Source organism: Barbus barbus (genome assembly GCF_936440315.1).
Source record: "Barbus barbus genome assembly, chromosome: 15".
NCBI classification, from domain to species: Eukaryota; Metazoa; Chordata; class Actinopteri; order Cypriniformes; family Cyprinidae; genus Barbus; species Barbus barbus.
In genome coordinates this window covers 5,224,493-5,236,901 of record NC_136743.1, presented here as the reverse complement: position 1 = coordinate 5,236,901, position 12,409 = coordinate 5,224,493, and positions in this window count along the sequence as shown.

Genomic DNA, 12,409 nt, shown 5'->3' with positions numbered 1-12,409 from the left:
CTACAATTTTGTTTCTGGTGTCCTTCGACAGCTCTTTGGTCTTGGCCATAGTGGAGTTTGGAGTGTGACTGTTTGAGGTTGTGGACAGGTGTCTTTTATACTGATAACGAGTTCAAACAGGTGCCATTAATACAGGTAACGAGTGGAGGACAGAGGAGCCTCTTAAAGAAGTTACAGGTCTGTGACAGCCAGAAATCTTGCTTGTTTGTAGGTGACCAAATACTTATTTTACAGAGGAATTTACCAATTAATTCATTAAAAATCCTACAATGTGATTTCCTGGATTCTTTCCCCCCATTCTGTCTCTCATAGTTGAAGTGTACCTATGATGAAAATTACAGGCCTCTCTCATCTTTTTAAGTGGGAGAACTTGCACAATTGGTGGCTGACTAAATACTTTTTTGCCTGTATAACTGTATACAGCGCTTTTAACAATACAAATTGTGTCAAAGCAACTGCACAATATCAGAATAGGAAAATAGTGTGTCAATAATGTAATAATTAATTTGGCAAAGAAAAGTTTAATCTTGTAAGAGCACAACTATTTGTAATTAAATTAATTCATTGATATATAACTTTCAGAAATATTTTTCCATAAGCAATTGTAATCATTATATTATAAATGACCATTTATCCATTATTGTTTTTTAAACAATAGATACTACTACTTCCCAGCTCCACCAAACAAAATTGTTTCATTTTAGGGGGGAAGTCGTGGCCTAATGGTTAGAGAGTCGGACTCGTAATCCAAAGGTTGCGGGTTCGAGTCTCGGGCCGGCAGGAATTGTAGGTGGGGGGAGTGAATGTCCAGCGCTCTCTCCACCCTCAATACCACGACTGAGGTGTCCTTGAGCAAGGCACTGAACCCCCAACTGCTCCCTGGGCGCTGCAGCATAAAATGGCTGCCCACTGCTCCGGGTGTGTGTTCACGGTGTGTGTGTGTGTTCACTGCTGTGTGTGTGCACGATGGATGGGTTAAATGCAGAGCATGAATTCCGAGTATGGGTCACCATACTTGGCTGAATGTCACTTCACTTCACTTAATTATTATTTTTTTTGAATATTCTTTTAATCCGTTTTAAAAGTTAACTTTAAAGAAGTACATGGATTATTACTGCCTGTTTGCAGTGATTATTTAAATTTGCTGTATGTTTCCGCTCCAGATGAAACACATCTTCACCTCCCCTCTGTATCCAGCTCATTTTGTCACATTCCAGCCCCATGCTCTTCAACTTTTCACTTATCTTGAAAATCAGCAAAAGAGAATCAAACAAAACTACAAATCATGTCCTACTTATAGGCTACATAATAATATATGTAGCAGAGGCCAGCGGGTAAGTGCTGTAAGTGCTGTGCAGGTTAAACCTCACACGCCTCCCAAGCCGGAGACCGCGGTTCGAATCCCGCTCGGAGCGGGGTGGAGTAGGACCGCGACATATATATAAATACAAAGATATACATACCATGTTTAGAAAGGCAGTCTGTATCAAAGGATCCTTCAATATGCATTTCCCATTACAGGATAGCTTCAACCGTACAATCTGTTTTCTAGTTAACTTGTCAGCTAGAGAAATACAGGGTTAAAGAAAACATAAATAGATAAATTAATAACAATATATTTCACAGTTGTTTTTAATCTCTGTTTCAAAAGTGACCTACAAAACTCACCTCCATAGCAGATAAAAGGCTGCTGTAGATCACAGCTGTACTGAGCCCATTTCCCAGAATTGTTTCATGACATGCCAACTAGATCCTGAACTCATGGATGGTTGATCTGCGTCCCAGTGTCTAAAACTGAGATTCCTCTGATCAGACCACTGCCAAGAGTCCAGAAACAGACCAATCCAGAGTGATGATTCATTACGGATCAGATTCTGCTGCTCTGGGCTGCTGATACTCGCCAAATCAGAGTGGTGTAGTCTGCAGTAACTTTGAGCATCCCTCCATGTCATAGCAGTTTCAGTAATAATAAAACCAGTGCTGTCTATTCAGAACCACAAGACAAGGAGCAGCCCTTTAGTCAAGGCTCAGCTAAAGAGGAAAAAAAACAAACTCAAACTTAAAATCATCACGCTCTGAAAGGATTAGCCTCTCGATTGCGTTCGGTTCCCTTGGCCCAGCCTCGGTTGGTCTCTGTTCAGCCTCCCCCGCCTGCACGGCCACCTCTCCCCCTCGCTTTCCTTTTTCCCAAGCGACATCCGCACACAAATACCCCAATAAATGACTAAACACGGGCCAATTGGTCCCCAAAATCAGCGGATGTCTGAGGTGCGGGTTAACGGCCACCTCCACATTATGCTTTTGTCCCTGAAATTGGATGGCTAAGAGCATTACAGGATATTTTACCACATCCCTGTGTATGCACTGCACCTGAACCATGCAGCTCTTATCCAATGTCTCTGGTTGAATTAGGTTTTGATGGATCGAGGTTTGGTTACATCCTGAATCCACCAATGCCCAATACGTACCCCCCTTAATACTCACAGGTATTTGGTACATTCCAGCTTGATTGGGGGCAGCCTGCGGGCTGTCCGGAACCCGGATCAGTGCCCCCACCTCCATCACCGGGCACCGATCAGCCTCCTGTGCCTGTCCGAGGCTTCTTATCCGGTCTCTCCACGCCACATACTGCAATCAGACACAGGTGTTCATCATTTCGCACTTGACCTACTTACTCACCGCTCGTCTCCCAATGCTCTCTCCTGCTGCCAACTTCGCTGAACCACGCCCCCCTCGCTACACACCTGTATATGCATTCACACATACATTAAATACATTACAAATGAGGACACCAACCTGACAGCAGAAGCAGCACAAACAGACTTGCGTCCATGACTGTAGATCCTCTCTGCTGTATTCTAATGAGAGATGATCAATCACACATTTTCTATCAGAAATTAGACCGAATACACCTGAGGCACTCCAAATTCACTGCAACTTCAATATTTTGTCAAAAAATTGTCTTAAAATGTTATAATGCCCTGTGGCTAGATGTTGTTAATATCAAGAAATAAGCTGTCGAAAACTTAGGCAACCTTTATAGAATTGTACAAATTTTCTATAGCCTCAGCCTCAAACAGCACCACACGTTCACTGTCATATTACAAACAAACTGGTACTTTCTCGGTCTAGTAAGATTTAGTCTTTCGAAACATAGCGAAATTACAGGTGGGGATTCCTATCCCTGTATATTACATACATTTTATTTATTCATTTCCCAGATGCTTTTATCCAAAGTAACTTACATTGTATTCAAGGTGCAGTATACATTTATCTTTCCATGCATTCCCTCAAATCAATCAAACCCGTGGTGTTGTGAGTGACATGCTGTTTTTGCTTCAGGAACACAAATTTATTTCTATTGACATTTAAACTTGAAATTTGATAATGAATGAGATGAGGAGGTGTAGTCTGCACCAAAACATGCTAAATTATCTTAAAGCAAATGTATAAAATGTTTACCAGTTCATGCTGATTTTTGTGATGTCAAGAAATGAGCAATTTTCATATTCAAATACTGTTGCTCATTGTCACTGAGGATATTTTTCCATATTGTATAACATCACAATGGTCACAATGTCATGCACCAAAAGGCACATCTTGGAGAATTTGTGACAATTACTTTGGTGGGGTTTGAAAGCAGAATATGACTTCCTGTTATGAGACATGCATCAGTTTCATGCATGTCCATTGTAGAAGACACCAGGCCAAACTTCTTGCTTATCAGGCATCTTGTTGAGACATAATAAGTGATTAGGGAAATCTATATATTAATATTTCTATAAAATGTGAGATTTTTTATGAAAACACTGCTAGTGCAAAAAAAATTAAAAATAAATAAATAAGATCTATTTGAAATACATTTATTTTATGTTAAGTATACTACAAATACACTTACATACTTATTAAAACATACTCTGCAATTGTAATTTTTGGTATACTAAACTGGTATGCTTAAAGTCTGCTAAATTGGAACAACTAATTTTGTACTTAATGCACTGTAATTGTGTGGAAGTTATGCTGAAGTTCAGCTAAAGATATACTGAAGTATATTTGATTGTGCTAAAGTGGGACTATTGCAAGTATACTTCAGGTACACTTTAAATTTCTTTCATTTAAAGACGTTTATTATTCAAAGATCATGCAATCATCAACAATAAGAATATGCATTGTGCTCAAGTAGTAACCCAAATAAAGTTTAATGATATTTTTTATATCAGAAAGTCTTGTGTGATATGTCAGTAAATATGTTATTAGATTTGAACTATATTTAGTATGAAATAAATGTGTTTAAAATATGACTTTTTTATTTATTTCTTTATTTTTGTTTTTACTAGGGAAGTTATTATCATTATTATACTTATTTTTTTCATTACATTTTGCCCAAAGAACATGTTAATATGCAAATTAGAGACAATACATAGATACATTGATTATAATAGGCCTAGGAAAACCCATTCTTGGCCATTTTTACAAACATATTGTGTAAAGTAAAATAGTATATCAAATCATGCTCTAATATCTTTAATACCATAGTTGAGAATTTTTATACAAATCTTTGTGCAAAGTTTGGTTCAGGTGGAAGTTTCCTGGAGCTGTCAAAGTCCTGAAAACTCTGATTTCTATTACAAAATATAAATGTTCTCTAAATATATTTTCCCAACATTATTCTCATATCCGTTTTACAGAGAACAAGCTAAGGATAAAAATAGCCTGGCATATTTACTAGTATATTGAATATAACAGGGATTGAAATTAACTTTTTCATTCATCATCCAATTTGGCTGCTCAATTTTTAAGTTACCGGCCATTCATAACTTCTACTAGCCAAAAACAAAAATAAAAACAGAAATAGACCAACAAGCTTAAGGCTGTTTACACTGGACATGACAAAGCGACCATTGCAAATCATTTTGTGTCAGTACTAAGGGTGTGTGATATTGACAAAAAATAATATCTTAATATTTTCTGGGATTTTATCGATAAAGATAATTAGACGATATTTTGCTGAGTGTGCTATTGTGCTGATAAGGACTGCCATGGACAGCTGACACCTACAGTTTTTGATATTCTTCATATTCTGTGTGGTCAGTTCACAGCAGTGATAGAAATTAATATTTTCCTATACGTTTAAATTGATTTGAACCTTTTATGGGCATTTTTACCTTTATAAAGCCATTTTTTTCTAAAAGCGTGCATCATCTTTTGAGTCAAATTCTTACATTTAATCAATCAATGTCTAGTCGGCTCCGTAACACATATATATATATATATATATATATATAAACTGACAATAAAAACATACTAAAGAAATATGAGTAACACTTTATTTTAGGGTTTCTTAGTTGCTTATGAGTATGCATATTACTAGAATATTAGCCATTTATTAGTACTAATTAAGCACATATTAATGCCTTATTTCGAAGAAGCCATTTCTTAAAATTATGCTTAAATGAGTTAAATGATGTACATTCTCTAATTGATCGTGGTATTGAATTCCACTGATGTGATGCTCTGAAGGAAAAAACAGCTTGACCAAACAAGGTTTTATTGTTTTTTATGTGGAATTATGCAGTCGGCTTTAGCTGCACCTCTAGTTACTCTGATTTCAATAGATGTAAATTTAATAAAATCAACCTGTCACATGTGTGTTCCCGTTGAGTTCTGTTTTGCCCTTTTTTGGTTTGTTTCCTGTCATTAGTTAATCATCGTTTATTCTATTCATCTGTTTTGTATTAATCCCGTTTGCTCCTTGATTTCCTTGACTTTATAAATCCTGTGTTCTCCCTCAGTCTTTGTCTGCTGTTAAATGTCTTCCTATGTTCCCTGTTGATAGTGTGATTAAAGAGTTGTGTTCTGAAGAATTCCTCGTTTCCCTTGCTCCTTCGTCCCTGTGAAAACCTGACATAACCAGAGGAGGAGGAGTTAAACCATGCATAATCTTATAAACTAAACAAACATTTATAAATTTAATGATGTTTTGATTCGCAGCTAAGCAGATTATACGTATTTAAGATATGACAATGGTGAAACCTAAATAGTTTTTTAATCTAAAATTTTAAGTGCTTGTTTGTACAATAATTCCAATGGTTTTAGAACTATAGCATGTGTATTAGACCAACTTGTCGGAGAATAAGTAATATGAGAAAGAATCCTAGAGTGAAAATATACCTTTGCAGCCTCATTTGCTCAAGAGTTCCTAATAAACTGAAAAAAAACTAAATTCAATTTTACCTTTTTACATACCTTTTGTATATGCATTTTAAAATGAGTCCAAATGAACCCATAAGTATTTATATTCCGAAACAACCTGTAATCTCTCTCCCGAAATGAAAATATCCTGTTTTATATCAACACTATGTCCTTTAGAAAAGCTGCCTGCAAACAAGGTGTTTTTGACACGTTTAATGTCAGATAACACTGATTGAGCCAGGATATGATTTTTGCCAGAACATCTGTCAATCATTAATATGATTAAATATCAAATAATGGACAGGCATAAAATTTCTTACCTTAATTTTTCCTGCAAATCCTCTATATTTCTACACCGAAACTGTCATGAATCTGGTCTATGAACTTCCGTTCACTCAGCACCAGAGGTTACTCGCTCACCACATTGACTCTTGCACTACATTAACTGTTGCACGTTACCCCGGACTATAATTCCCATCATCCATTGCACTGACGACACACACACAGCTGATTGTACTAATCACACAGCTGATTCCCATCACATGCCTTACTTAAACCATGGACTCCCTCATTCAGATCGCTGAGTATTGTATAGCGTATATCACTCTCCTAGCGATAGCTACTCTACGGAGCCCACTTAGTTGTCATAGTCTTGCCTTGCCTGTTTTCTAGTGTTTTGATTCTTGGCCGTGTTTCCTGGATTAATCCTTTGCCTTGCTGTTCGGACTCTGTTTGCACCTCTCTTGGACTATTGCTTGTACCTGGATTATCTCTCTGCCTTGCCCTGTTGGATATTGTTCGCCAATCGTAGACCTACGCTTGCCCTAGGATTACTCTTTGAGTCTTGCCTGTGTTGTACCTGTTTGCCATTGCATGAACCTTGCTTGTTATGTGCCCACGTCCCTGAATAAAAGCCTTGCAAATGGATCCTCTCGTCTCGTCGGCTCCTTAACAGAAACGTCTACTGCAGCTTATTCATAATTGGTTAAAATTATGTTATAATTTAGTTAAAACAAGTTGAAATGCTACCTGCTTTATCCAGTTAATTTAAGATAAACCCACCATAAATGGCAAGTAAAACCTCAATTTGTCAGTCAAATGCTGATAAGTTGTAGTGGGCGGTTCTTGGCCAAGACAGAATAAGATGCAATGTGAACCAGACCTTTAGCCATTTAGTCTAACAAATACTAATATTTTTGGGAAATATTGTTAAATGCATTTGCCCACAGGCAGGTCAAGCACAATCAAATTAGGTGCTGTTTTTTGTGATGACAGGACAAGTAATTTTCATATTCAAATAGCCCATTTTAGGCAATAATAAGACGTGAAGATGATTATCAACTTAATAAAGAAGCCTCACAGAGCAGAGTCTTAAATATTTCTTATACACTCCAGAAAAATCTCAGATGAGAGAAACACACCACCTCTGTTGCGAAGAAGACCCAACACTTGCCTTTATTGAGACAGCTGTGATTAAAAATGTGAACTATCACAAGTTCTCTACTGTATGTCTTTCAGGTTTGGCTCTGCATAATCACACTCTAAAGCTGCTTTCACACTATTTCAGAATCATGGAAAATTAAATTCCAGGATCTTAACCTACACTGTAGAATTACACGCTTATATGTGGGATAAATATATGTATTTTTTTGGGATAACTTTGTTTAGCGTACTGCAGCAAAGGATTACATCACATTTTAATGTGATGCCAAGCAGTGCATACTTTTCATATTCAAATTGCTCATTTCCACTTAGGATTTTTGCATATTGTATCAAATTACTATACAGTCGCTGGTCACTTCACTTTTTGTAGCTAAAACAGGTCTGCTGTCATCATATTACATAAACATCCATCATGACATCAGCAAAAGTCCATCTTGATTACAGAGCATTTACTCCAAGTCACTACAAATTCAACATCACTATTCTAAAATATGCTTGTTCGCTCTCTCTCTCCCTCTCTCTCTCTATATAAAATAAAACAGTAACTTATTAAATAACAAGCCTAAAGTCACTTATAATAAGTTTGAAAAACTTAATATTACTGAAATAGTCTTAACAAACAATATGTTGTAAAAAAAACCCGTAACACTTTACAATATGGGTGCATTAATAATCATTAATTAATTCTGAACTAATGCACAGATAATCATAAATTAATCCATGACTCATGAAGAACTAAACCATTCATTGCTGATTACTACAAAAAAGAAAAAGTCTGTCTGATTAATATACCAAATAATAGCCTCTATGAATTGTGACATCATGTATTAATTCCTTAACAACACAGTATTAACACATAGTGAAAAATCTTGTGAATATGCACTCTATTGCTAGTCCGGGTTTAGTCAGAACAATGATGTCTCATTCAGATAATCCAAATGCTCTTTATTGAATGTGTAGGTGTGTGGTTCTGAAAATATAAAATACAAACATTAGTGTGGATATTGGGACGAGTCGGCTGCCTCCCCCCTTATCATCATCACCACCCCGTATTCGCCACCCTTCACCAGGCTCCCGACGGGAGTGGGTGTGTGAGAGAGGAGGGGCGCTGAAACAGCCAGGGCCGGCGACGTGTGATGAGGCGTACCTGATGTGAATAGAGCCTCATCACCGCCGCCGTTTAAATGCCGAGCGCGCCTCTCCTCGGGAGACCGGTCTCTTCCCCGCGCATGCACGCTGGTGTCCTCGTGGGTCCAAGAAGGGCGCGTCGAGTAGGAGGACTGCCGCACCCGTTAGACAGCTGAAGGGCCAGGATGCCGGGCCGTCGAGTCCCCCAGAAGCTCCGGGGGCCTAGGAGTAAGATGTCGCCGCTGGAAGAAGCCGCCGCCACTTGCTCCCGGACCCGAGAGGGGAGCGCGCGCAGCCACCGGACTCCGCCCCTCCCCTGGACCCTTCCCTCCTGAACACTGCCCTCCTTCACAAGCCCCGCAGCACGACGAGGGCACCAGATCCCCCTGTTTATTTTGGGACACCCCCCCCCCCCCCCCGGACACTATTTTTGTTTATTTATTGTTTAATAAAAACCTCTCCGAGGCCTGGACAAATAAATGATCAGTCTATAATTTTAATGGTAGGTTTATTAGAACAGTGAGAGAGAATAACAACAACAAAAAATCGATTTGCATTTTAATGAGTCAAATAAGTATTTGATCCCCTATCAATCAGCAAGATTTCTCGCTCCCAGGTGTCTTTTATACAGGTAAGGAGCTGAGATTAGGAGCAGTCTCTTAAAGGGGGTGCTCCTAATCTCAGTTTGTTAGCTGTATAAAAGACACCTGTCCAAAGAAGCAATCAAACAATCCGATTCCAAACTCTCCAGCTAAGACCAAAGAGCTGTCCAAGGATGTCAGGGACAAGATTGTAGACCTACACAAGGCTGGAATGGACTACAAGACCATCACCAAGCAGCTTGGTGAGAAGGTGACAATAGTTGGTGTGATTATTCACAAACGGAAGAAACACAAAATAACTGTCACTCTCCTTCTGACTGGGGCTCCATGCAAGACCTCACCTCGTGGAGTTTCAATGATCATGAGAACGGTGAGGAATCAGCCCAGAACTACACGGGAGGGTCTTGTCAATGATCTCAAGGCAGCTGGGACCATAGTCACCAAGAAAAAAAATGGTAACACACTATGCTGTGAAGGACTGAAATCCTGCAGCACCCGCAAGGTCCCCCTGCTCAAGAAAGCAGATGTACAGGCCCGTCTGAAGTTTGCCAATGATTCAGAGGAAAACTGAGTGAAAGTGTTGTGGTAAGATGAGACCCAAATCGAGCTCTTTGGCATTAACTCAACTCGCTATGTTTGGAGGAAGAGGAATGCTGCCTATGACCCCAAGAACACCATCCCCACCATCAAACGTGGAGGTGGAAACATTATGTTTTGGGGCTGTTTTTCTACTAAGGAGACAGGGTAACTGCACCGCATCAAAGGGACGATGGACGGGGCCATTCACCGTCAGGGCCAGGGCATTGAAAATGGGTCGTGGATGGGTATTCCAGCATGGCAATGACCTAAATCACACGGCCAAGGTAACAAAGGAGTGGCTCAAGAAGCACCACATTAAGGTCCTGGAGTAGCCTTGCCAGTCTCCAGAACTTAATCCCATAGAGAATCTGTGGAGGGATCTGAAGGATCTGAAAAGAGGAGCGGGACAAAATCCCTCCTGAGATGTGTGCAAACCTGGTGGCCAACTACAAGAAACGTCTGACCTCTGTGATTGCCAACAAGGGTTTTGCTACCAAGTACTAAGTCATGTTTTGCGATGAGGTCAAATACTTACTTGACTCATTAAAATGCAAATCAATTTATAATTTGTCAATCGGCAAATGTGACACATTTCCCAACCAGGACACAGGACAATGTGTTCAGCAGGTGAGCCATACTGGCTAGTGCTGCTTGCTATTGCTAACTCTCTCTACCACATGGCTTTACTTAAGAAAACCTAAAACACCCTGCCCACAAAATTCTTATTAACAGGCTCATGTCTGGGCCATCATTGGATTAATGTAGGCAGTCCCATAGTGTGGGCTGCTCACAGAGAGCCTGTGGTGAGCCCAAAGCTGTGGGCCTCGCCTGGGCAAGCCCACACTGGGCCTGTTTAGGTTTGGTGTGGGCTGGGGCTGGCTCAGTTTTTCCTGTTTTAATATACATTTGGCCAGAATCTCATTTGATTAAAGATGAATTGCTACTGTCTGTATGCACAGGCTATTTAAGTCTAGGCTATTGGCTATGACTAAGATGGCAAATGCTAGCCCTCTCTCTCGGGTCCCACCTGTCTCAGACCTCAAATAAATAGAATACAGGCACGTGCACAGGTAGGGCTCAATCGGTGGCAACAGATTGAATCGTGTTCCCTTATAGTAATCAAATTGACCCCTTTCCCAACCTTAAACCTATACCCATACCACCAAACCGGTCCCTAGCCCTACCCGTATATCACACCTCAACAGCAGCAAAGGTGTTGTGCATTAACAAAAACTTTTATCATTGTATAACATCTGTTAAAATCGTTTGTAGATTTTCAAGATGTGCATGATCATATGAATTAGAAGTTTAATGATATTTGTAAGCATTTTAATTTAGATGAAATGTTAATTATTAGGTATTGTTTAGTACATTTATTAGTAAAAACTAGAGGGAAAATAAAGAAACAAAATAGAAATAAACAATAACAACCAACTTCAACCAAAAATTATAGATGTAAATCAGCATTTAAACAGGCTCGGATAACTCCACTTCTTCAAAAACCCACTCTTAACCCAACTCTTTTAGAGAACTATAGATCGGTTTCCCTTCTTCCTTTCATTGCAAAAACACTTGAACGAGTTGTGTTCAACCAAGTCTCTGTCTTTCTCACACAGAAAAACCTCCTGGACAGTAACCAATCTGGCTTCAGAAGTGGACATTCGACCGAAACTGCCTTGCTTTCTGTTGTTGAAGCCCTAAGACTTGCAAAAGCCGCTTCCAAATCTTCATTACTTATCTTGCTGGATCTGTCTGCTGCTTTTGATACGGTCAACCATCAGATCCTCTTGTCAACCTTATTGAGAAAGGGCATCTCAGGAACCGCACTCCAGTGGTTTGAGTCTTACCTCTCTGATAGGTCCTTCAAAGTATCTTGGAGAGGTGAGGTATCCAAGTCACAACATCTAACTACTGGGGTGCCTCAGGGCTCAGTTCTTGGACCAATTCTCTTTTCTGTCTACATGGCATCACTAGGTTCTGTCATTCAGAAACATGGCTTTTCATATCACTGCTATGCTGATGACACTCAACTCTACCTCTCATTCCATCCTGATGATCCGACGATAGCTGCTCGCATCTCAGCATGTCTAACAGACATTTCTTGCTGGATGATGGACCATCACCTTCTACTCAACCTAGCTAAGACAGAACTGCTTGTAGTTTCAGCTAACCCATCGCTTCATCACAATCCCACCTTCCAGTTAGGCTCATCTACCATAACTCCTTCAAAAACAGCCAGAAACCTTGGAGTTGTGATTGATGATAAGCTAAATTTCTCAGACCACATTGCTAAAACTGCCCGGTCCTGCAGATTTGCATTATATAATATTAAGAAGATCAGGCCTTTTCTCTCGGAACATGCAACACAACTCCTTGTTCAGGCTCATGTTCTGTCCAGACTTGACTATTGCAATGCTCTCTTGGCAGGTCTTCCAGCCAATTCTATTAAACCTCTACAATTAATC